The sequence below is a fragment of the Ovis aries genome, chromosome 8 (assembly GCF_016772045.2).
Source record: "Ovis aries strain OAR_USU_Benz2616 breed Rambouillet chromosome 8, ARS-UI_Ramb_v3.0, whole genome shotgun sequence".
Taxonomy (NCBI): domain Eukaryota; kingdom Metazoa; phylum Chordata; class Mammalia; order Artiodactyla; family Bovidae; genus Ovis; species Ovis aries.
The window spans coordinates 25,909,364-25,936,381 of NC_056061.1; the positions used below are offsets into that span (position 1 = coordinate 25,909,364).

At 44.0% G+C, this 27,018-nt stretch overlaps 1 protein-coding gene across 12 annotated transcripts in view; it reads left to right on the forward strand.

Moving 5' to 3' along the window:
* FYN (FYN proto-oncogene, Src family tyrosine kinase) overlaps window positions 1-27,018 on the forward strand; it is a 216,006-nt gene that overhangs the window by 28,616 nt on the left and 160,372 nt on the right. For 5 of the 12 annotated variants that reach the window (XM_042253308.2, XM_060419481.1, XM_027972356.3 and 2 more), the window contains exon 2: window positions 1-40. The exons of 2 other annotated variants lie outside the window; for them this stretch is intronic. The gene's annotated coding sequence lies outside the window, so the exon portion shown is untranslated. 5 more of the 12 variants (XM_060419483.1, XM_060419480.1, XM_060419485.1 and 2 more) reach the window with 2 other exon arrangements.

Consider the following 27,018-nt stretch of genomic DNA (forward strand, 5'->3'; position numbering starts at 1 on the left):
TTTTTTGAAGAAGCAGGATGCTGATCTAGACGTGGAAAAAGTAAGTTGGCAAGTTTTGCACTAAAAGCACGTGGCTTGTAAATTAGAAAGGGTTGTCCATCAGGATTAGGTTCACTTTGGACTTGGAATTGTGACTTTGAGCCCATGGGTTTCTGAGAATGAGGTTGAATGGGAGGTGGAGCTGGTGTATGATATAGAAAGACTTAGCTTGCTTAGGTGAACCTGCTACTTGCCCCTCTCCCCTTGTTTGTAACATTCAATTTTGAAAATTATGGGAGCATATGTTTTAGCTCTAAGATACGTCTTCCCAGCCCAGAAATAGAACAGAACAGCTGTACTGTGGCTGCTGAGTCTTCAAGGGTTGGTGGGGGATGAACAGCCTTCCAACTTCTGGTTAAGACTGGTTAAGGGAAGGTTCATTCATTGTTGGGTTTTCCTCTACTCTCAGATGGCTGCTGTTTACCGTTGCCCTAGTTGTACCTTCAAATTGCAGCCACTGTGTGACAGGTCATACTTTCATTCGCTTAACATTGTTTTGGTGCCCACTGGGTGCTGGACAACTTGCTGGACTCTGCCGAGACAAAAATGAATGTGAAGGACAATACACAGATAATTATTGCACAATCTGATAGAGCTGTGCAAAAAGGGTTCTGGAAGCTCCAGCTGAGGGCTGGGCATCCAGAGAAGCTGCTGGAGGGAGGGGGTGTGTGAAGGAACCATGTGTTCATTCTTTCTGCAGACTGGGTGAGTCTTTTCTGCCTGTGCTTCCCTTGCCTCCCAGGCCCTTTGGGTTCCCAGCAAAGGCTAGACTTACACAGGTCTCACCAGCCAGCCATAGGATCCTTCAGTGCCCCAGACTCCACCAAGCAGTCACTTGGCCTTGAGTGTAATCTTTTATTGGATCCCTGGTCAGTCAGGGACTGCCATCTCATCATTCTAGAATGACTTGGATGTTATTTCTTATTTTGAATTTATGTGCAAAATAGGTTGTTTTCCTAAACTAGAGCCATTCTGTCTGCAGACAGTGCACTTTTATTTTTGAGTTGAGGAAATACAACTCTCTTGAAGCCTTGTTTGAGAACAGTTATGAGCAACCCCTGATCTTTGACCCCATGCAAACTCCCCAGCTTCTGCAGAATGATCTGTGATCTCCTTTCAACCTGGCCTTTTTAGCTCACACAAACCAAGGGACTCAAGGAAGTAAAAAGGCTCTAGTCAGGGCCAGTAGATGGGACCCTTTGTAGAAACCCCATGGGTTAGATCTTGACTGTGGAGGCCAGAAGTCAGGAGGGACATCCCTGTGGGGATGAACCCTGTGGCCCTCTTGGGCCAGGCTAGACCCCCAGCAGCCAGAGTCTCTGGGTGTCAGGAGCCACCCCAGGGTGGTATAGCACAGAACAGCAGAACACCCAGCAGAGATGGGGGTGGGGAGAGGGTCCAAGTGCCTGGTGATGCTCCAGGCTACAGAGCATGCCTGGCCTCATGCGGCCCAGGCCACAGTGAATCCCACAACCACAAGGCAGGGGGATCCAGCTCATGGATGGGGTGCATCTGTCTGTGCAAGCCCACAGGCAGACCAGAGGGCTTGGCAAACGGAGTGGGGAGCCCCGAGTGGAATGAATTAAATTCTTGCTTCAGCTCTGCTGTTCACATGCTCTAAGATCTTAGGCAAATCTTTTTTCCTTTCTGAGCCTGATTTTTCTCATCAGTAGAGGGAAAATTCCTTTTCCGGGACCAAGTAGAATTCTTCATTTTATAACTTAAAAACACGAAACATATTTTTTAATTGTTGTTTTCTAACTTGAGCCTTGTATCAGAAAGGAAAAATGGTTGTTGGCCACAGTGTAAAGAAGACTTAATAAGACTGGCCATGGGCTGGGAGCTCCTTACAGGTGGAGCCTGATGGATTGTACTGACAGCAAGATGTGTCTAACAGTGGGATGAACTGTGTGACTGACCCTGTTTTGGGCATTGGATGTTTGTTAGTACTGAGGGAATTTAGACTGAAAGAAGCTGAACCTGGGGTGGGAAATGCTTCTTGAGCCGAGTGAGTCTGGGCTCCTCTGAAGGGTTCTGCCCACACCCTCTCAGTCAAGTAGTTAGTGACCTGAAAAACACTTAACCACCAGAGGGGAGTTCACTATTTTAAAAGCTCTGATTCAAAAGCTTCTATTCCAGAATCTTTTCCTAATGCTCAGAGAAGGCTATTGAGTACAGATATGCCAAATAATCTTTTTGCCTGTGTTTATATACCTGCCAGGAAGAATCTAGTACAGGGTGTACCTCCATTGTTTAAGTAAATGATACCTGTTAGCCAACCCAAGTGAAAAAAAATTCACTGATATCAGAATGTCTTTGTTTCCTAATGGATTTTTGAGTTTTCTCTTTTAGTTGAACATTTTTGTAAGGATAGAACTAGGAAAGGAAAATTAGCTTTGTTTTGACATGTCAAAGCTCAGAGATACATCAGCATACATTCTATTATTATTGTAGTTTCCTGGATTTCCACTACATACTGAGTGCTTTTTATGTATGCCGCACTTCACCATTACAGCAATCTTGTGAGGTGACCATGTCCCTTACCATGAGTTGCTTAAGGCACCATAGTAGTAGCAAGGATTCTAGTCATACTTATCCAGTCCAAAGCCTTCTCTTTCCCATGCCCCATCTTACCTTGGAATTGATATAGTGTTCAATGTATCTTTTAATATTTTCTATTGTGATAAAAGTCACATAATATAAAACATTACTATTTTAACCATGCTTAGCTATATAGTTCAGTGTCACTAAGTACAACTCTCACCATAATCCACTCCCAAATTTTTCACCTTCCTAAAATGAACTTTGTTCCCATTAAACACTAACTCCCCATCCTCTCTCCCCACCTCACCTCCATCCCTCTGACATCTACCGATACACTTCCAATTCTATGAATTTGACTGTTGAGACAGTATATTTGTGTTATCTCCTTTTTAAAAGTTTTATGAGTAAGTAGTAAAAAAGCAATGTTTCTTTCTAGAGAGGTCTTCCTTGACTCCCACTCTGGCTGGAGGCATAGTTATTTGTACAATAGCCATCTATATCTGTTTCCTGCTGGAATGTAGCCTTTGGTCTGAATTCTTCATGTATGAAGCCTAGAGCCTACACCTAGTATGCCTTCTTAAGGTGTTGGATGCCACATGACCAAATTGAGGGGTAATGAGACCCAATGAAAGCTACCTTGGTAGGTAGAAAAGTTAAAAACTTTATTCTATACCCCAGAAATCATGTTTCTCTTCTCCAGCTATGGGTTTTATCTGTGGAAATCATTCTTGTTAATAGCATTATATGGAGATAGGATGATCATTCCCTATCCTCAAAAGTACAGTTTCAAGCAGACAAACGAATAAATAATTCTTAGAATGAAGTCATCTGGGCAAGTAAAGCAAGTCTAAAGGGAGGAGCAGTAAGAACACAAGGGAAACATTAAACTTTTTTTTTTCTGCAGAATCTTATAGAATTATTGAGGAATATACTTCTGAGTATAGTTTCCATAAATCGCTGATTTAAATATATAAGGTGTGTCTTCTAAAAGTGAAACCCATCCTCAAGTGAATTTTAAAGAATATGTCATTTGCTGGGAAAGATTGAAGGCGGGAGGAGAAGGGGACGACAGAGGATGAGAAGGTTGGATGGCATCACCAACTCAATGGACATGAGTTTGGGTAAACTCTGGGAGCTGGTGATAGACAGTGAAGCCTGGTGTGCTGTAGTCCATAGGGTTGCAAAGAGTCGGGCACAACTGAGCGACTGAACCGACTGACTGAATTTTGTTTTTATGTCAGAAAAACAAAAATGCACTTTTTAAAATAAAAAGCTGATAAAATTGAGTCATCTTACTCGGTAATTTAAACCTTGATTTAAATGAATGTGATTAACATCTCTTTGGTCATAACTACTCTCAAAGTTCTGGGGAGAGAGGTTTGATTTTCATGTGCCCTACATGGCCTTGGTCCATCATGATTAAAGTGTTTTGGCATCTACCTTGAGAGAGGCCCCTGTTATATCTGTAGGTCAGTGAGACCAAAATTCCTCTACTGCTATTCCAGCTGTCTGCAGGGCTTAGATAGCTGCCTTCAGGTCTCAAATATGGCCAAAATACTGTTGTCTCTTTGGTAGGCCACCTCAACTAAAATCATCCTTGAGAAAGAAAAGTAAATTTAAAAATTACCTCCTGCTTCAGAGTTGTTTCCTTTCTCTCAGTGAATTACTGAAAAATGGAGTAGGTTCTGTGTTCATCTGTAAATGTAGAATGCACATAGAAGTTACTCCATTTTTCTGTCTTTTGTTTTAGTAAGTCTCAAAAGAAATGATAAAAAAAAAATCCTAGATTCTTATTGTGAGGCCAGTTGTCTTGTGAAAAAAAAAAAAAAGATCTCTTTCTAAACAGTGAATGGTTCAAAATTCAAGACTGCATTAGAAAATAAGCTTTAAAGTCATATGTGATTCCTACACAGCCGGTTGAAAAGAGAAAAATTTGTGACCCAATGGACTGTATCCCGCCAGGCTCTTCTGTTCATTGGATTCTCCAGGCAAGAATACTGGAGTGCGTTGCCATGCCTTTCTCCAGGGGATCTTCCCAAGCCAGGGATCAAACCCGTGTCTCCTGCATTGTAGGCAGATTCTTTACCACTGAGCCATCAGGGAAGCCTTTAGTGGGGGTAATATAATTTCCAGGGGTCAGAGGATCATCAGAACTTATATGGAATGTCCAAAGGCTTAAGAATGCTGGTCAGTGGGAAGGCATGTGGCTGTGTCTCCGTGGGCATGTCGGGGATTTGGTGTTGGGGTTACCGCCTCCCTGGGTATGCTGCTTGCTCGAAGGAGAAGAGAGAGAGAAGAGGAGGACCAACATGAGTATAACACCCTGCTGTCTGTAGAAGATACTCTTCCTGAATGGAGGGGAGGGCTCCCCAGGTGCTGTGGGTCCCTTAGGCCCTCTGACACATGTGCGTAGAATACTGCCAACTTCAGGACCTGTGAGATGCCCAGTTAGCTTCCATTCTCCATGTCCTTTGCCCCAACCTCACACACAGACTGACCTATTCTGCTGGTGACTGAGCATCGGGAAAGACCAGCCTTTGTTTCACTTAGCGGGGGCCAACCCTGACACAGCCTGTTCTCCTGGTGATTAGGGATCAAGAGAAAGGAATGGCTTTTGGTTGGGGATGGGGAAATGTCTGTGTTTAGGAGCAAGAAACTTGCATAGAATTCTGTTTTAGATTGAAGAGCAAACTTTTTAAAGTCCTGGACCAAAAATAGTTGTTATGCATCACCCATAATAACTGACCAACTTTCTTTGACATATATCTCTAGATTGTAAAAACTAAGCGCCGCCACTGTCCAAGAAGAAAAAACATGCCCTCTGCCAGTTCAAACTTCCAAGATAACAAGAGATCCCTCTTCCTAGATATTATAAACTCAGGCAGATATTGATGGCAGTTGGAAGAACTGCGGGTAACAGTATTAGATTGTGATTCAAGGAAAGAGCTGAAAGGCTGGGATGGATTGTCTGCTGCTGGATGCAGAAGAGTTAATTTATCCTTTCCTCAAACATTGATGAACTCAGGCGGGCCAACCACTGTGTAGACCACATGTCATCTTGTTCACTTGTCCTGTTTTGCATGTGAGGAAAATGAAGCTCAACAGAAATGAAGTGATTTCCCCGAGGACTTGAATCTTGGAAGCAGCAAGATCTAAATTGGGTCTTGGTCTCTTTCCGCTCCGTGTTGGAGGTTCTGTCCTGAGGTTCTCTTGAGCAGAAGACAAATGAATCATCATCGGCCTCATGTCATCAAACTGGTAGTTTTATATGTACCTTTCATTTTCCCTTCCTTGATTTTAAAAGGACTTTCTCCCTTATGGTGTGGTTTTTAAAATAGTAATGATGTTTTTATCAGGGAGATGTTGGAAACTCAAAACGGGAACCGTGTCCTGCACCCTGACCTGGTGCCACCAGGCAGGCCCCTGGGTGACAGCATGGGAGCTGACTTGGAGAGGTGGTGGTGGTGGGAGTCTGGGCAGGCCTGCGGGACCTTCCTCCTCTTTCTAGGCCGGTTCCTAGGCTGGGGGATCCTGCTGTTGTATTGCTCATCTCAGTAGCATTCATCGTTCTCCGAAGGCTGGATGTTGCCAGGTGAGGGTGGGGAGAAATGCTGCCCACATCACAATAGAGAATCAAGACACGATCCCACCTACGCTGGAGGCTCTCTCCTCCCATGTGTGCAGGCAGATTGCTGGATCATCTCTTCCATGGAACTGAAGAGGCCTGCTGGGTGGAGGTTAAACCATCTGGTTGTCTGCCCTGCCTGGACTTACTGTCTGCTGAATTTGTGTGTGAAGCAGAGATTATTAGTAAAATGTGCACTCAGAATGGCTTAAAAGATGCCTTTTATCACTGTCCCCAAACACTTTTAAAAGCGGAGCCATCCTTGTTCTAAGTCTGGTTTGGAAGAGGCCATAAAAACACATGCAAATTCAAACTTCTCCCTTGAACACACACAGCAAAATTTAACTAATCAGAAAACCTTCCTTTTAGTTTACTGTGACTGTCATCACAAATGAGTACAAACATGGTGTCTTAAAACAACAGAGGTTTGGTCTCTCATGCTTTTGGAGTCTGAGTCCAGGGTTAAGGTATCAGCAGGAATACATGCCTTTCGGAGGCTTTTGTTGTTGGAGAATCTCGGGGGAGATTCTTGGGGGAGAATTGGTTGCTTGTCTCTTCTTTCCCAGTGTTTGGGGGCTCCAGATGCTCTGTGACTTGTGGCCGCATCTCTCCAGTCCCTGCCTCTGCCTTCAGGCTACCTTCCCTGTGCATCTCCATCCCATCTCCCTCTGCATCCCTCTTATAAGGATGCCTGTGACAGCTTTGAGCACCTGCTGGATAATCTAGAATCATCTCCTCCTGTGGACATTCTTAGCTTTATCATATCACAGCATTTCATGTCAGACCATATTCACAGATTGCGGGAATTAGGAAGGGAATAACTTAGGGAGGGGGAGACATTTTACTGCCTCTCACACCTTCTCTTGGGGGAATTTCTGTGTTTTTCATTTCCTGAAACATAAAGCCTGTCACCATTTATTTTGCAAGTTACTTGAGTGAATTTGATCTTCCTAGAAGGGACCACTTGGAAGACCTAGGAGCCAACCTTGTCCCCCAGGCCTCACTCAGAAAAGGCAAGACCAGGCCTGTCTTCATTCTGAGACTGGGATTAATGTGAGAATGAAGAATTAGGGGCTCTGAGAGCAGGGGGGCGCCTAGGAAATCAGATCTTGCAGTCTGAGAGAGAAACGGGCTACAGAGACAGGGTCATAGAGACAAGGAGCAGAATGGGATGAGCAGTCACTGTCGTCAGCCCTTCTTCCAGTGTGTCCCTGCAGGCCCTCAAGCTGTTGCTCATCAGATGAGCCTCTTGGTCTTCCTTCATGCAAGAGCTCTTAACATGAAAAACCATCCCCGCAAATCCATGTTTTCTCGGCCAACAGCCCTGGTTCTTACAAATCTTCTTACGTTACCTGACATCAGGAATTCTGTTATTCTGGTTACTTCCTCCTGGATGCATTCCCTTTATGTCATTGTCTCTTTGAAAGCATGGCACTCAGACATGAATAGTACTTCAGAGATGTCTCAGCCAGTGCAGAGTAAGGTTTCTACACCAAAGACTAAGGCCTGTGAGATGCACGTTTTCTGCATCATTAAATGCTAAACCAGTGCAGACCAGGATCATATCTCTGGTTCAGCTGCTCTGTGGCACTCTTAGCTTGCATTAAGCTTGTATTCAATAAAAATCCTTAAGACTTTAAAATATGAATTGCTTTAAACACATCCCCTTTGCCCCTGCCACGTAAAAATGCTGGGCTTCTGTCTGGGCGTCAGGATGGGGTCAGCTGGGAATCCAGAATATTATCCAGATGAGAATCTGGAGAATAGACGGATCTATGGCCAGGGACACGTTCACGGAGACATATGAGCAGCATGTATGTAACAGGAGACAGTGAAGGGAGCTGGGAAGGTCTAGCACTGGGGGAGTCCTTCCACGGGCGGCAGTCTGGATGGACATATGTTGCTGGGTAGCAGGATTGTATGGCCCGCCGAATGGGTCAAGGGGCCAGATGAAAGGGGTGGTGGAGGATGGGGACGAGACCACAGCCGGAAGCCGTAGAAAGTTGGGTCTACAAGAACAACTTGGAGGATCAACTGCCAGAAGGGGATGGGAGACTGAGCCCAGAGAGTAAAAGCCAACCCCAGCTCAGAAGTCAAGAGTCGTAACATTGATGGGACTCTGGAGTCAGTGTCCTGGAGCCTCTCCCACCCAGGGTCTGGGGTCAGGGACGGGGGCTTATGATCAGGGTGAGCTGTCCCAACAGAGCAGTTTCGGGAATCTGGAGCAGGCACTGACATCATCTATATTTATGCAGTAGATTTCTTTCTCTCTCTCTCTTTTTTTTTTTTTTTGCAGTTAGAAGCAGGATTTTTATCTGTTAACTTGGAGGGATTTTGTTGTTGTTTTGGCTCAGCCTATCAACATCCTTTAAAAATCTCTGGTCTTCCTTCCTTCCTTCCTTTCTTTTTGTTCTGTTTTCTTTCTGTCTGTATCTTGGCTCTTCTACATTCTTTTTAAAATTTTTTTATTGGAATATAGTTGATTTACAGTGTTGTGTTAGTTTCAAGTATGCATTCTTTCTTCCAGTCAATTAACTATCTCCTCTCATCTGAGAATTATTTGTGACCTCCGTAAGCATATCTTGATGAAAGCATCCTTAATAAGCAAGGATGACAAACCTCCCAGGCTCTGCATACAAGGACCTCCCTCCAAGTCAGTGTTGCTCCCTGTGATGTTTGTGCCCTCGGGAGGGCTATCCAGTCAACTCTTGAGTCCAACAAACCCAGCTGTCACTTGGCCCAGGTTTTCACACCTGGCTCAGCTGTTTTAGTGACCGTCCGGAACTTTGCTGATGTCAGGGTGCTCTCTGCCTGTAATCTGTCACTCAGACAGTCCGTGACAGCGCCATGAGATGCAGGCAGTGCCACAGGAAGGAGGGTTGGAAGAGTACTTGGTTGTTTGCTATTTTGAGGGCAGAGATACCTGTTTGCTCTGAGCAAACGGAGGTCCCCGCTTCCTGGAGCACACCCGGGGGCATCAGCTCGCGGCGGGACTTCACAGGAGGGACTAGAACCCTGTATTCGGATGTGCAGCCCTGATCATTGTCTAAAGGGTTTGCCTCCACTGAAGACCGATCCTCCTTTGCGGGTCCCGTGTGGTCTGTGGAGAGCAGCCCACTGTCGAGTGAACACAGCGGCTTCTGGGAAGCCGTGGGGTGTTCGTGAAGCTGTGAAATGCACGACCGCTGAACAAAGTCAGGGTGTAAAGTGAAGGAGAGGAAGTGGACCATTTCTGTTAACACAAGAAGAGATGAAACAATGCATCCATTTGCATAGTCCTTCCGACAAGCCTACCGTGAGAAAGCGAGATGGTTCCAGAGCCGAGCACAGGCAGCGTGAAGCAGGAGAAAGAGTGTGAGGGCCCAGGGGCCTGAGTGAGTCCTGACGGGGCCTCCAAAGAGCTGTGTGGTGGTGACCGTGTGGGAAGCAGAGCATCATCACTCGTCAACCTGCAGCTGTGGTGAGTGTTTCAAGGAGAGGTGCAGGGTGCCCTGAAATTGCTGCAGTCACTAGAGGACCCCGAATGGGAGTCAGTGAAGAGATGCTGAGGAAGGGAGGACGTTGTAATAATTTACACCTTCTGTCTGTTGTCCTCTTTCTTTGGACAATACTGTCCAAGGATTGACTAACTCCCAAGTATGCTGTGGAATAGAGTCATACACGGGGTAGGAGGTTTTCTGTCAAGGGAAGGATTCTTTCCACAACATGGTTGTATCTTTTGCTACAGTAATTTAACACAAACAAAACTTTGTGTGTGTGTATGTGTGGGAAGATTTTGTTCATCATTAGAAGAAAAGTGGTCCTCCTAGACTAGGGGTGGCGGAAACAGTCATTTAAAAAACAAAGTAACTGCCATTTTGCCTATCATACTATTATCAGATGAAGGAGTTCTTTTTTTCCCCCGTATACCAGAGAGCTTGACCCATGCATCAACGTGAGACTTATTGCAAAAAAAAAAAGTGAATTTGATAATGGGGACAAAATTTGAACAGCTCTTAGGTCTTATTAGTTACTTTATTTTCTTTTTGTTAATTTTTAAAAACCTTTTTATTTTGTACTAGGGGCTTCCTTGGTGGCTCAGGCTCCTTCCTGCAATGCAGGAAGACCTGCATTCAATTCCTGGATGGGGAAGATCCCCTGGGGAAGGGAGTATCTACCCACTCCTGGATTCTTGCCTGGAGAATTCCATGGACAGAGGGGTCCAGTGGGCTACAGTGCATTAGGTTGCAAAGAGTTGGATACAACTGAAAGACCAACACTTTCATAGCCAATTAACAGACAATGTTGTGATAGTTTCAGATGAACAGTGAAGAGACTCAGCCGTACATATACATGTACCCATTCTTTCCTAAACTCCCATTTTCAGTACCCCTTCATGAAATTTAGAAGTTGTTACAGCCATCATTCCCATGTGGCTCAGCTGGTAAAGAATCCACCTACGATGCAGGAGACCCCAGTTCAATTCCTGGGTCAGGAAGATCTGCTGGAGAAGGGTTAGGTTACTGTCTCCAGTATTCTTGGGCTTCCATGGTGGCTCAGCTGGTAAAGAATCCCATGCAATGCGGGAGACCTGGGCTTGATCAACGGTTTGGTAAGATGCCCTGGAGAAGGGAATAGCTACCCACTCCAGTATTCTGACCTGGATATTTCTATGGATATGGGGTCACAAAGAGTCGGACATGACTGAGTGACTTTCACTTTCACTTTTCACAGAGATCATTAGTTAAGTTTTAGGTATGGGGAGGCCTTATTGGCATTGTGTCAGGGGCACTTTTTTTTAATATGACCCTTGAGCTGAGAGAACTAAAAAGTTTTGACAGCCACTATAATATTTGCCATATCTTCTCATATTTGGTGTTACTAATATTGGCTACTAGCCAATCAAGTGACTTTTCTTTATTCTATTTCTACAGTCGTCCAGTGGAAAGTATAATTGGGGTTCATTGTTTTCTAGATGGTAAATACAACAACAAGGCACTGTATAGAGTTGATTCTGGAACAGAACGGGTTTGAAATGCAAGTCATGCAGAGTTTTTTCAAATATTACAGTACTGCATAATCTGCAGTTGGTTGAATCTACAAATGCAGAGCCAAGGATAAGGAGGGCTGATTGTAAAGTTACATGTAGACTTTTGACTGCCCGGAAGGTTGGCTTCCCAGCCTCCCCTGTCTGTGCTGTTCAAGGGTCAACTGTAATGTTTTCTTTTTTGAAGGAAAAAGCAAAAAGCTGCAGAAACAATCATTTCAGACCCCACAGAGGAAGATGTGTCAAGGCAGGAAAAGTGCTTAATTGTTTTTTGTTTTCAAGTTTTGTTTTTTTTTTAACAGACTTCATTTTTTAGAGCAATTTTAGGTCCACAGAAGAACCAAGAGGAAGGCACGGCAATTTCTTATGTACCCTCTGCCCCCACACATGCATCGCCTCCACAGATGTTTGTTACAAATGGTGAACCTACACTGACACATCATTTTCACTCAGAGTCCGTCCGTAGTCTGCTTCAGCATTCACTCTTGATGTTGTACATTTTATGGGTTTGGACAAGTGCATAATAACATATATCAACCATTATAGTACCATGCGGATTATATTCACTGCCCTAAAAACCCTCTGTGCTCTGCGTATTCATCCTTCTCCTATCCCTAACCTCTAGCAGCTAGTGATCTTTTTACTGTCTCTATAGTTTTGCCTTTTTCAAAATGTCATATAGGTGGAATCATACACTGTATATAGCCTTACCTGATTGACTTCTTTTGGCTGGTAATATGCATTTACGTTGTCTCCATATTTTTCATGGCTCAATAGCTCATTTCTTCTTAGAGCTGAATCATATTTCATTGTCTGGATGTACTACAGTTTATTTATTCATTCATCTCCTGAAGAACATCTTGGTTGCTACTAAGTTTTGGCAATTATGGAAAAAATACTGTGAACATCTGTGTGCAGGTTTTGTGTGGATGTTAGTTTCATTTCCTTGGGGTATATACCAAGGAGCACAATTAAAAGCATTCCTTTTTGTTGAAATTCTAGAAATTGTTTTTTTTTTTTCTTTCGGGGTGGTGGTGTAGAGCCCAAATCAGTGTATGCCATAGGCCTGTTTGTGAATTCTAAGCAGCCCTCATTTCACTGATGCTTTGTCCATGAACATCCATCACTATATTTCAGCTCAAATTTGAGATGATGAATGACTGATTTTTGCTTTTTCTCTTATATTACCATGTCCCCTGGCTCATAATCATTGAGAACTTTCTTCACTCAAATTGAAGGAACTGACCAACTTGGACGCCTTTCTCCAAGAGCCCTCCTTTTTTCCTTTCTTTTCCTACGACCGTGTCCCTGAGTCAGGTTCTTGGCACCCCAGACTTTGGAATCATTTTCCCTGGCCTGGTGTTCAGACTTGTCTTTCAGTTCCTCCGATTATTGCTGAACTCTCGTCTGAATTGTGTTGAAGCCATCCTCCGAGCCTGACCCCCTTTCTGGGCCCTGCCATCCTGCTCCTCATGGGACTAAATATAGAGTTGTTCACAGTATCCTGCCACCTCTTTGCACCTCTACCTTACTTTTCTTGTGATTTTTTTCATATTCATTCTTCAGTATATCTTCTGTGATCCAGTGAAAATAGGCCCATTAAAGTTAAAATGGGGCCATGATGTTTGGTTTCATGTTATGATACAGGCAGTATGAAACATTTTTGAAAAATAATCAAATTAACCAGACTGAGATCTCCAGGACAGTGGTTACATTTATGCATTTTTCCCACAAGAAGTCTACGACATAAAAGAAACAAACTGAAATTTAAAAAAAAAAAAACAACTATTTGCCAAATCCATTTGCTTTTGAAAGACTTTATCAGTTTCCATTTCTGGGTAGGAAATAGATTTGAGAACCAACATTCCCGAAATAAAATAAATCCAATAAGAACTCTTATTAAGGCCATCATACCAAGATCAGGACTCCTGATATAACTGTATGTATAATCTCAGTATAACTGAGATTAGAGCGAAAAGTAATCTCGGGGTCTCCTGTTCAAAGAGGAGAAAGAAGGATGATGAATTATGCTAGGGTTGGGAGCCTGGGTGTCTGAGAGCTGGGGGGCCTGAAAGAACTTTATGGGAACAAAGGGGAAGTCAGGCTGGGCGGCAGTAAAGCGATGGCTTGAACTTGACAAGCTTCTCGGGAGCAGTAGGAGACCCTGTGGTTGGGTCAGGCTTGGAAAGTCCGGGCCAGCACTGCCTCCTACAGCTCCACTCCATTGCACCCTGAGTAGCATTTCAGGCGCCCTTGCAACACGGTCGCCACCATCTTCTGAGGCAGAAGTCACTGCAGAGTTTGCCTTCCCATCAGCGGTGGCCTGGATCAGTGCTCCAGGTGAGTGCATCTGGAAGCAAGGAAGGAAGAGCATCCTGTTGGGGCTTCAGTGATTCTCTTGTTTCAGTGGAGCAGGGAGTCAATGGAGCGCGCACACAGGCTAAGACAGAGTCCCCGGCTGAGGGCTCCATGGAGGGTCAGAGTGCCAGGGAAGAGGCACTGAGGGAGGCGGGCCCCTCGGTGTAACATGGAAAATTATGACGTATGCACAGGAATACATACGCAGGAGTGTGTCTGTGTGTGCCAGATACATACGTATATGCCTCCATGAAGAGGGGCAGGGAGGGAGGAAGGGGGAGAGAGGCAGAGAAACAACACAACACCCCTGTGCCATAATGCAGCTTAAAAGCTAGAACCTCACCAGCACTTCAGAAGCCCCTGTGCTCCTCCTTGGCCATACCTCTCTCCTTCAAAGGAAACACTTTTGAATTTTGTGTTTGTCATTTCCTGGCTTTTCTGTTCAAGCATGTTTCCCTAAGCAATCTGTTATTAAGTCTTGTTTGCCTCAGGGTTGTATATAAATGGTATTCTTGTACCATTTGCTTTGTTCAATCAATGTTTATTTTTTAAGATTCATCCCCATCGATGCATGAAGTGTCACGCATGAAATTCATCTCTACCGCTGTGTGGTCTTGCCTTATATGAATACACCACAATTTATTTATCCAGTCTCCTCTCAGTGGACATGTGGGTTATTTCCAGGTTTGTGCTATTTTAAACAGTGCTGCTGTGACCATTCTTGTATGTGTATCTTGCTGCAGTTTCTCTAGGATAGGGACCTAAGAGAAGAATTTCTGGGTCTTAGAGTCTGTGCGTCTTCAGCTTTACTGGGTAATATTTTTCAAGGTGGTTATATTTGGACATTCCATCTGACATTCCCATGAGTAAACAGATTAACTTAGAAGGGGAAGTCCGAAGGGAAGAAGAAATGCATGATTAGCTAAATATTGGTGAGGAAAAGGATGTCATTAGGGTTTGATGAAGTACACCTCCCCATCAAAGTGTGGAGTAGAAACAGCTGGGGTTATGAAGGGGAAGGGGACGTGCAGGTCCTACACAACCATTACGGGAAGGGTGAAAGCGCATGGACCGTGGTCACGTTGGCATCAGGGAGCAGGTTCCATCTCAGTGAGAATGAAACACCCAGTTCACTCCGTTTTCACTCAGTCTCCGCTGATCAGCAGGAACCTTCAGTTTTCTGTCTGGGGAGCAGATAGATGCTGCCAGGCATTTAAGAGTCTGTTCCCACATCAAACAAGGGTGGCATGGATTCTAGTCAAGCTTTTAAAACAGTCATCCACACAGAGGCACACAAAGATTTGGGAGATTGCTTTCCTCCCAACACAGGAATTTTTCTTACAGCATGCATTGTATTTTACAAATTGAGTAGATGACCCAGGGTTTGACAATGCTGTTTATCTGACCTCGGATGAGAACTCAGAGCTGCTGTGTGGTTTTAATTCACTTGACCTGAGAAATATGGGTCTGTGGCCTTTTCACAGCACTTTAACTGTGACATATGACCCGGTCCTGGGTGAGCATTTTGACCGCATTTGCAAATCCTGACGACTGTGATACGTAAAACTGATAGAATTTGTTTTCAAAGAATTTCCATTCTTCCAAATCGAGATTTGAGTGAGGATAATGTCTTTTGTTGGCATTCCTGTGGACCTGAAAGTAGAGCATTAAACCATTAGAAGCACGTGCTCTCTAGAGTCTCAGAAGGGCAGCTTTTTTTAACTTGTTATTTTTGGGTCACCCTTTATTAATAGCATTCATCCAATTTATTTGATTCCAGGCCAGAGAGCTCTATGATGGTGGCATTTTCAAAATATTTCAATCGTAATTTTTCATCATCTGTTGATTGGTATTGTCTTTTGATGGTGACATTACACATTTGGGAAAGCAACATTGTATACTGGAAATAACACGTGTGCTTTGCCAAAAATATATAAAAGAACCTCAATTTTCCATAAGTGAGATCTCATTATGTAAACCATGACACATCTGTTCAGTGTAACATTACGTATTAGTTAAAATGATGATTATAAAAATTGTTAAGTAAGTTGGGCAGATGTTTAAGTTTTAAAGAACAGAATACAAAATTGTGGAATATAACCCTAATTCTGAAATCTAAATGCATGGGTAAGAAAAGCCTACAAAAATTATACCAAAATGTTAGTTGTTGTACTTGGGTAAATGAGATTATAGGGGTTTTCTTCTCAGTGTGGTTATATTACTTTCATAATAAAATTAATTAAAAGAATGGAAAGAGAGATCAACCTGGATTCGGATTGCCCTGTACCACTATCCAGCTGTTTGACCGTGTGGTCAAGCTACCTAACTGGCTTCCGCAAGAGCTAAAGATGTTGTTTACCTCCATAGGGTTGTTGTCAAATGACACGATATTCTGAAGACCCCCTGTGCAGGTAGATATTTTGGAGGTTCCTGTCCTCTTCTCCAGCTTTCCTTTTTCTGTCGAAACAGGCCTCACCCAGCACACACCCAGCAGCTATGAGTGATGCTCTTTTATCGTCTGGTTTCTATTTTGTCTGGTTGGGGCCTCATTCTGATCTTAGTGCATACTTTTGACCTCTTGAAACTTCTTTTTTAGCAGTGACAACTGATGGTTATTTTAGAGAAGTGAGTGATGAGTAAGAATGCTTTTTGTCACAAGAGGGGACATTTGAAGAACTGGACTTTCTAAAGTCTTAGAATTTCAGCTGTTCAAATACATGCGTTTGATTGACAGAAATATGCTTGCTAATTTAAGGACATCCTTGTTAACCTCTCTTGGCCAGTGAAGAGGAAATATGTTAAGTGCTTGCTAACCAAGCTGATGATTTTCTTAGCTCTGCCAAGTAATTCTGAGAGACAGGTACAAATAATATGTATGAGAAGAATTCAGCCAAGATCCCTAGGGACTGTGTGTAACCTCTAAGATGTTAAATGGAGCTTTGTAAACTTTGAGATTATATGCGATGATCATGTTCAACAGTTGATGTAAACAAGAGCCAGAGATGCTCTATGAGATCATAGTTTCTAACTTATTTCAGAGTAAGTTTACTGGGGGCAGGGAGAGGAAAGTTCATTTCTTAATAGTAATAGCCAGATGTAGATTGACTAGGCAGTGGAAAATGTAATCTTGCCCAGAGTTCAAAAAAAGATGCCCATATTCACATGGTCCCAAGTTGTCCCCTCTACTTGGACTAAGATATATAGTATCTGAGATCTCCCCTAGACTCCTAGAGTCTGTTAGAGCAGAGGACCTTCCTGACCTACTCAAGGCTAGAATCCAAGTCTCTGAACTCTCAGTTCACATCCTGACCAGAATAGCAGACTCGCCCTCTGCCTCTTGAGCTACTCACTGGACAGGCTGAGCCTCAGTTTTGTTGTAAGATGAGAGGTTTAATCTCCAAGGGCTCTCCTAGCTCAAAATCTCAAAGATTCAGTGATTCCTTCCAGTATTTCTTTTTCTAACATGTCAATATCTTGAGAGACGCAAGTAATTAAACCAGAGAAAATCAACCATGAGTTCTTATCCCTTAAAGTTGGAGGCTCTGAATCAGGTACCTTGTCTTCTGCAGATAGTGTGGTAGGATCAGGATCTTTCTGTCCAAGGCCACAGTTCCACACAGCCCAATCTTCATGGCCCGACAAAGGGCCCAAATTGGCATAAGGCAAACCAGAGTGTCCCAGCAGGGACTTCCTATAGGCTGTTATAGCTCTTTAGAAAAGGAAGAGAGCAAGGACAAGAAATCTAAAGGATCGAGATTGGATGGGAAGATGTAAAGTTGTCTTTTTTAGCAGGCAACATGCCAATTTATATAGACAAGTTCTGGTGGCTCAGATGGTAAAGAATCTGCCTGCCAATGCCAGGAGTGAAAGTGAAGTCGCTCAGTCGTGTCCGACTCTTTGCGACCCCGTGGACTATAGCACACCAGGCTCCTCCGTCCATGGGATTCTCTGGGCAAGAATACTGGAGTGGGTTGCCATTTCCTTCTCCAGGGGATCTTCCCAACCCAGGGATCAAACTGAGGTCTCCTGCATTGCAGGCAGACGTTTTAACCTCTGAGCCACCAAGGAAGCCACATAGCTTAGCTGGTAAAGAATCCGCCTGCAGTGCGGGAGACCTGGGTTTGATCCCTGGGTTGGGAAGATCCCCTGGAGAAGGGAAAGGCTACCCACTCCAGTATTCTGGCCTGGAGAATTCCATGGACTGTATAGTCTACAGGGTTGCAGAGAGTCGGACACGACTGAGCGACTTTCACTCACTCAATGCCAGGAGCCCCAGGTTCAATCCCTGGGTTGGGAAAATCCCCTGGAGAAGGGAATGGCAACCCACTCCAGTATTCTTGCCCAGAGAATTCCATGGACAGGGGAGTCTGGCAGACTATAATCCATGGGATCACAAAGAGTCAGACATGACTGAGCAACTAACACACACACACACACACACACACACACACACACACACGGAATGTATTAAACCTCTACTAGGAAGAACAAGTCATTGAACTTTGTAAAATCACAGGATACAAGATGACCAATATACAAAAATCAACTCTGTCTCCATAGATTAACACCTAATAGGTAGAAAATGAAGTTAAAGAAAGCTCTGTGTATAATAAGAACTGAAAAACATAAAAAACATTTAGGAATACATTTAGCAAAAATCAGCCAATTGGTACTGTCGTTGGCAGGAACTTGAGGATAATGGTTTTTCCAGTAGTCATGTATGGATATGAGAGTTGGACTGTGAAGAAAGCTGAGCGCCAAAGAATTGATGCTTTTGAACTGTGGTGTTGGAGGAGACTCTTGAGAGTCCCTTGGACTGCAAGGAGATCCAACCAGTCCATTCTAAAGGAGATCAGTCCTGGGATTTCTTTGGAAGGAATGATGCTAAAGCTGAAACTCCAGTACTTTGGCCACCTCATGCGAAGAGTTGACTCATTGGAAAAGACTCTGATGCTGGGAGGGATTGGGGGCAGGAGGAGAAGGGGACCACCGAGGATGAGATGGCTGGATGGCATCACTGACTCGATGGACGTGAATCTGAGTGAGCTCCGGAAGTTGGTGATGGACAGGGAGGCCTGGTGTGCTGCGATTCATGAGGTCACAGAGTCGGACACGACTGAGCGACTGAACTGAACTAAACTGAGGATAATGGGTGCTGACAGTCCTAGGCAATCCTGAGGGTGTGGACATTGTTTTGCAGCCCTTAGCATTTCTCAAGAGAGAAGCTTCATAAACTTGTCTTGTTTCGCATCATCACAACATGGATTGTAATGTCAGTTTGTATTCAACAAGCCAGTCCGCACTGCTAGGACCATGCTGTTATCTGATACCAGACATATGTTCTTTGCACTTACTGTGTTGGGTGAAGTCCTGAGTGATTTTCAAAGTCAGATGAGTTCTCAGGCATAAGATGTTAACTCAGAAAGTTGTGATTTTTCTTTATTCTTTGTTCCTACTTCTCTCCAGAGTGTGATGAGGCATTTAATCCATCAGACGGCAGGAGGATCTATGTAATGAATTTTTACGTGCCCCGGTCATTTTAATGTAATTGTCCTTCTTTTAAAAGGCTTCATTAAGTCTATTGTTAGGATTGTAAAACTACCTAAGAGAGATAGGAGGGCTTTTCCCATTTTTAGAATTTAACACAGTTTCTTAATTGCACTGCTTTAGGTGAACAGTAATTAAATGGGTTGGGAGAACATGCAATATTTATTTATAGTAACGCAGGCATGTCACGTATTTATAGTCATTACTGCACAGTCTAGTTGATAACATCCTTTTGGGAAAATTTTCATGACTGTCAAAGTAGCTCCAGTCAGTGTTTTTGGCAAGTCTTTGAATCTAACTGTGAAAATTAACAGGTCCAGATACCCTTATATTAAGGTACTGTACATAGTAAACTTTTTGCAAGAAACTTGTACTTGCAAAATCCTCAGTATGCTTTTAACATTTTTAGTTTAAAAGATTTGGGTTAAACATGTGTGCCAATGTCAGTAGTCTTTGGAGTGTTATCATATCTTGTGACAAGATAACAGAGTCACTCTTCCTTGGTTCTTACATTTGGTAATAAGTACAACATTAGCACCTTATCCTTGACGTGCTCTGATATGGCACATTTGTCAAGTGGATAAGAGAGGAGTTTCCCATCCAGTGCTGAGGATCTTAATACCAGCTAAACCACTCTTTGGGGGTCTTTTTGCACACCAGATGAAAAAGCTAGGAATCCTCCATCCAGAAAAACGTATGCACACAAACACAGATACGCTGTGCTACTCAGGAGCAGGTCTCTGGGCTCCCTGAATGTGCCTAGTCATGGACCCAAAGATATGACTCCTTGATCAAAATGCCGTTTGTACAGATAGCCTCCCCAGATGTGCGCACACACAGCCCCACCCCTGGCCGTGCCTCATCTCTCCCACGTCTGTGCGTCTGCAGAGATGCTTTTATTTACACCTTTTCTCCATAGGATGTTTTTATTCAGTATCTTCATTTAACAACTCAGTTTAAATGCAACAGGAACAGAGGTTCCTTTTCCATCACTGCTGATTTCTCACGTTTCCTGTGATTTCCTCAGTCATTACAGGTACTCCTCGACTTCTCCCATCTCCCTCGGCCCCATTTCCCCCAAAACTAAAAGCAAGCCTGCTCTTTTCCTCCAGGCATCCAATACATGGATAGCTTTTTATCCCATGTGTTTTCCACAGAGCCACCACTTTCACCCCTTCTGCTGTTTATCAGCCGCACCACAGAGCCAGCCTTCACAGCTGTCCTTGAAACTGTCCCAGTCTCCCCTGGATGCGCCTCCCTTCACCCTGTCCGCTTTGGGGACTCAGAGTCTGCGGTGTACGTGGTCAGTCTCACGCAGCCACACCTTCTCTTGAGTCCCGCCCTGCTCAGCCACCTCTGGAGACTCTGTCACCACACACAGCAAATTCAAATCCGCCAGCTCCTTCACTCCCACCAGCTCCTTCACTCCAGGGGCCTCTGCCCCCAGGGACTCCTCCTCTGCCTGAGTCCCTTGTGTGTTCCTTTTCAGCCACTGCTCTCCCATCTTCCTGCACCAGGGACTCTCTGCCCCTCCAAGAGAGAAGCTCAGCCAGGTTGTCCCATCTGCTGACCCAAGCAGTGATTGGGTATCTCTCATTTTCTAGTCACTGAACCTGTGGGAAGATGGGTCCCCAGGACTGGGCAGCCTTATTTCTGTTCATTCAGCAACACCCCTCTCTTCCTCCCACCATTTACCTGACTCAACTGAGTCGTTCAAGAAAGATACTTTGGAGACACTTTTTTTTTTAAGTGTTGGGGCAAGGGTCTAGGAGAATGATGCAAGTTATTATTAATAATAATTCACAAGTATATAAGTCCTTGAAACCCCACCCCCCCACCATGTGCACAGCCTGATGCTGGTGGCTTCCTCTTTGCTCATCAGTGATCTACTCCCCTCTGCACCCTAGTACAGGGCAGGCACTCAATCAAGTGTCTGGCGAAGGAGCTGTACAGGGACCTGGCACATCGGTTCAGTATTTCATAGACTTGTAGAGCTGGGGGTGACCTTTGAGGTGATCTCCTAGCATCTCACTTGACAGCTGAGCAAACTGAGAGTCAGGGCAGTTAAATGACTGGTCCAAGGTCAGACAGCAATAAAATCAGCTTTTGAACCTGTGTTTTCTGACTGACTCCTGGTCTCCCTTTTTGTTGCACTAGAAGGACTACTCAGCCTGTGGTTCTTCTTTCCCCATCTCTTTCATCTCTATTATTAGTGCCTGTCTGGTGCTGAGAGATACTCTGAGCTCTAATGCTGCCTGGTGTTGTCTGCTGCACCTCAGTATACCTAAGAACTTAGTAATGATCTTACTTTTTGAACAGAACTCGATGCTTTTCAGGATCTTTCACATACGTTTCCTCATTAGATTTTGCCACTGACCGGTGACATAGGTTGAACTTATGTCAGAGGAGAGAAAATAGAGCTTAGTTGAGGCCACATGGCTAGTCAGTGACACAGTTGAGGCCAGGCTCTGGTTTTCCTGTCTCAGGATGTGGTGACTTACAACTGTTTTGAGAATCTGGCCTCAGGCTCTGGAATCTTGCCTTCCTTTATGTAAATATGAAAAATAGAATTTCCTATTGTCTAACAGTTTTCAGTGTTTTGTAAAGTGTGTTCTGAAGCACTCTGGTCCCGTGGGATGGTCTGTTGGGGAAAAAAAAATATTAAAACCGGGTTTTGTGACCAGATAAGCCAGGAAAAACTGCTTGCTGGATGCCCCTCTGGGAGATTCCCAGCACACGTGAATATTTAAAGACTCTGAGAAGTTCCTCTCCAAAGACCATTGAGTATATTTTAATTGTGATGAAATATATGTGGCATAAAATCTACCATCTTCATCATTTTTAAGTGTTTTAGTTCAATAGCGTTAAGTATATTCACATTGTTGCCCAGTCAGTCTCCACAATTCTTCTCATCTTGAGAAATTGAAAGTCTGTACCCATTAAACAACCATTCCCCATACTACCCTCCCTTAGCCCCTGGTAGCCACCACTTTACTTTCTGTCTCTGAATTCACCTGCTCTTGGCGCCTCATAGAAGTGGAATCATACAGTATTTTTTTTCAATGACTGTCTAATTTCACTTAATATAATGTCCTCAAGGTCCACCCATGTTGTACCACATGTCAGAATTTCCTTCTTTTTTAAGCAAAAGTCGCTCAGTCGTGTCCAACTCTTTGCAACCCTGTGGACTATACAGTCCATGGAATTCTCCAGTCTAGAATACTGGAGTGGGTAGCCTTTCCCTTCTCCAGGGGATCTTCCCAACCCAGGGATCAAACCTAGGTCTCCCACATTGCTGGTAGATTCTTTACCAGGTGAGCCACAAGGGAAGCCCTTCCTTGGCCTTCCTAAGGCCGAGTAATATTCCACTGTATGTGTATAACATGTTTTTATTGTTGCAGCTGAAGGTGACACTTGAGTTGCTTCTGTTTCCTGTGAATAGTGCTGTTTTTCCTGCGGGTGTGCAAACATCTCTTTGAGACCCTGCTTTCAGGGTTTTGGGGTGTGTATGCGCTCAGTCGGGTCTGACTGTTTGTGACCCATGGACTGTAGCCTGCCAGGCTCCTCTGCCCATGGAATTTTCCAGGCGAGAATACTGGAGCACGTTGCAATTTCCTACTCCAGGAGATCTTCCTGACTCAGGAATCCAACCCACATCTTCTGCATTGGCAGGCAGATTCTTCACCACTGTGCCACTTGGAAAGCCATTTGGGGGGATATACTCAAAAGCAGAATTGCTGGATCACAAGGGAATTTCATTTTTATTTTGTGTGTGTGTGTGGAACTGCCATTGTTTAAGATATTTTCCAACTCAAGTTTCACAGCTTTTTGGATCACAGAATTCCTTTTCCACACTATTCCTTTGAGTATCCCACAGAACATGGCACTTTCAGGAAACAGTGGAAATCCTGAGCTCAGTAAGGATTTCCGTTTGTTCCAGGGGGCTGGCAGACCTCAGGATGCTGCCTGGCAGTTGGGCCACAAAGCTCTCAGTCCAAGGGCAAGGTCAGCAGTGTGGTCCCAGGAGCTGCAGAAGGGGAGAAAGCTCCTGGTACACAGCAAACCAGAACAAGAGTCCTTCCACCTCTGCACACGTGGCAGGGTTATGGAGGCTGCTGTGGCTCTGATGTCATTCAGTGAGTGAGTAAAGAAGGGTAAGGCCATCTGCCTACATGCAATAAGGGACCTGGAGCAAGCTTTCCAGTGAGAAATTTTAGAATTCAGAATCCACTGTTTCCTCCTCCCCTTGAAGTGGAGAGCATGCCACCTGGTCACAGTCTAAATGGGCTCCTCCCTGGGGCCTGTTGTGCTGACTCCATCTCATTCACCCTTCATGTGGTTCCTCAGTAATTGAGGGGTGAGTGTACACACTCTAATTGTGTGGATAGATTAGTATTCCAACAGAGCTGATTTGCCTCACACAGATGGAAAGGATATGTAGAGCAAGGGCAGTAAACTGAGGAAAGAAGCAAATTCCCCAGCCCCCAAAGCTTCTGGCTACCTCAGATATCCTTGTGGTCAAGTTCCAACTGTTGGTGAGCTGGAAGGAGGCATTACATGATCGGACACCCGAATGCCCTGGGTTGTTTCTCTAAGCATGGGCTTAAAAATTGAAATGGGTCTGAATGGTATGCTTGCTCCTTGGAAGAAAAGCTATGGCAAACTTAGTAGCATATCAAAAAGCAGAGACATCATTCTGCTGACAAAAGTCCACGTAGTCAAAGCTATGGTTTTTCTAGTAGTCATGTATGGATGTAAGAATCAGACCATCAAGAAGGCTGAGTGCCAAAGAATTGATATGTTTTGAACTGTGGTGCTGGAGAAGACTCTTGAGAGTCCCTTGGACTGCAAGGAGATTAAACCAGTCAGTCCTAACGGAAATCAACCCTGAATATTCATTGGAAGGACTGATGCTGAAGCTCCAATATTTTGCCCACCTGATGCGAAGCACCAACTCATTGGAAAAGACTCTGATGCTGGAAAAGATTAAGGGTAGGAGGGGAAGAGGGCAACAGAGGATGAGATGGTTGGATGGCATCACCAGCTCAATGGACATGAATTTGAGGAAAACTCTGGGAGATAGTGAAGGACACAGAAACCTGGCCTGATGCGGTCCATGGGCTCACAAAGAATTTGGACACAACTTAGCAACTGAACAACAGCAGCAAAAGAAAACAAGCCAGGAGGTTGTAGCTTTACCCAGCTCTTTTTGATGTTGATAAGGATGAGGACATAAAATCATGGAGAGGCTTTGTAGTCCCAGAGAGCTTTGAGGCAGCCTGCAGGACGGCCACAGCACACCCAGCTTCTTAGTTCCCTTGTCTGAGAGCTGAGACTGATAATGATGCCACACATTGTAGGGAGAGAATTTCATAAGCTCTCTGAGATTCTTCGATGAAGGTGGCTACTGATGTACAAATTATTATCATGATTTTAAGAGATTTTACTGTTCTATGAATAAACGCTGTACCTTATTCTCTCTGACTCTCTTGCTTTAAATGAGTTCAGATTTGGCTTCTCTCATCCAGACTATTTCCCCAGGGTCACAGTTCTGTTGGGAGGTACAGAGGTAAGGTGGAAAAGGGATTGGGAAGTTCTGTGTATACCCTCGGGCAAGCCACCTAGCCTCTTGGGGCCTTAATTTTTGCATTTTTAAGGTTCCTTTCTAAGGTCCCTTCCAGCTCTGTAGATTTGTGATTTTATCAAAGATTAGAGAAATAATCAAGCTTCAAATTACCAATATTTATAGAGTACCAAGTCTAAACCAGGCACTGCTCTAGGTACTTGGGATAAAGTATCTTATTCTGGTTGGGGAAAAGGAGGTGAGACAGAAAACAATAAACAGTAAATATTAATACCTAAGCAAATTATGTAATTGTTAAAAAGTGATGTGTGTTAGGCAAAATCAAAATAGTGTGGTAAAAGGAATTGGGAATGCAGGCAGCAGTGAGTTTTTTTTTTTTAATATAGCAGAGAAGAACTTTCCCATATGAGAGTTTTTAGAAAATCAAGCTCATTAATGGGAGGCTGCAAACCTCTCCTTTGGAGATTTTTAGGGAAAAAAAGAAGCCTTCTCATCTTTTTAGAATGAGGTATATTCTTATTTGGGTGGAGAGGGATTTGCCAGATGATCCTTTCAAAGGCTTTCTTTTTAAATGATTTAGTGGTTTGTTCAGGAGTAGCCCCAGTGTTCGTATGAGGATGCGTGTGCTCACATATACACAAACACACTCACTTATACATGTGTGTGTACACCTAGCACATGCATATCTACTGCTTAAGGAGTAGGTACAAGCCAGCTTTGGGAGGCCCAGCTGCTGGCATGCATCCCAGCTCACTTTTAAAAGGCCAACTGGTGTGCCATAATAATATAGCCCTCCCATCCTGCCATTTTATGAGGGAAGAACTGAAACACAGAGATGCTAGTGACTCGCCAGAATCAGGATGAGTCAAGAGTGGGTAATAGGACCTGGCGTCACGCTCTGCTTTCCGCCACCCGCCTTCCAGTGCCTCCCTGCACTCCTCTGCCCATGAGGTAGGCGGCTCAGCTGTTTTTACATCCCCTTCCCTCAAGCTTAGGGACTACCTCCATTCCCAAGTCTGTGTAATTAAGTAATAATAAAACCAATAGAGTACTTCCCTCTAACCTGTATGTATCCAGACCCACACATTCCAGTTTTAATGATTCATGTTGGGGCCAAACAGATAACAGTCATGTGACAATATTTTTTTTTAAATTTATTTTTCTTTTTAAAATTAATGTATAGTTGACTTACAGTGTTGTGTTCGTTTCAGATGTACAACAAACTGATTCAGTTTTACATTTATATCTATTCTTTTTTGGGCTTCCCAGGTGGTGCCAGTGGTAAAGAATCCACCTGCCAATGCAGGAAACGCAGGAGACGTGGGTTTGATCTCTGGGTCGGGAAGATCCCCTGAAGGAGGAAATGGCAACCCACTCTAGTATTCTTGCCTGGGAAATTCCATGGACAGAGGAGCCTGGTAGGCCACAGTCCATGGAATTACAAAGAGCTGGACACGACTGAGCATGCGTGCCACGCCATTCTTTTTCAGAGTCTTTTCCCTCGAAGGCTAATAAAAAACACTGAGGATAGTTCCCTGTGCTATGTAGTCAGTCCTCTTTGGTCGTCTATTTTATATATAGTAGTGTGTATTTGTTAATCCCAAATTCTCAATTTATCCCTCCCTCCCTCTTTCCCCTTTGGGAGTTGGTTTTCTATGTCTGTGGGTCTATTTCTGTTTTGTAAATAAATTTATCTGTATCATCTTTTTAGATTCCACACACATGATGTCATGGGATATTTGTCTTTCTCTGTCTGACTTTAGTATGATCATCTCTAGGTCCATCCACGTTGCTGCAGTTGGCATTATTTCATTGTTTTTTTATGACTGGGTAATATTCTACGTATACATCATCATCTTTATCCATTCATCTGTCAATGGACATTCAGGTTGCTTCCATAATGTGACAATAATTTCAAAATAGCAAATGCTTTATTTACTTGTGTTGTTCAGTACAACAGTGGGGTCATAGACTCTACAGCAGCACCTCAGGTCCCTCCTTCCCCATTAGCTTTCCTTACACCCTACGGCCCCGACAAACTTACTGATATTTCCTAACAATGACCCACTGTTCTTCCATCTCTCCTCCTGATTCTGCATTGTAAAATATAACCCCCCACCCCAAACACTTTCCCAGTAGGCTGGACAAGGGGAAGAGCCAGGAAGGCTAAGCCAGGGTCACTGCAGCAGCTGGGGCAAGAAGGAGCCTGGTCACATGTGTTCTTCATTTCTGGTCCCCACACCACTGTTGGTTGTATGCTATGCCAGCCAGTCTCCTAGATTACCTCCTGTAATT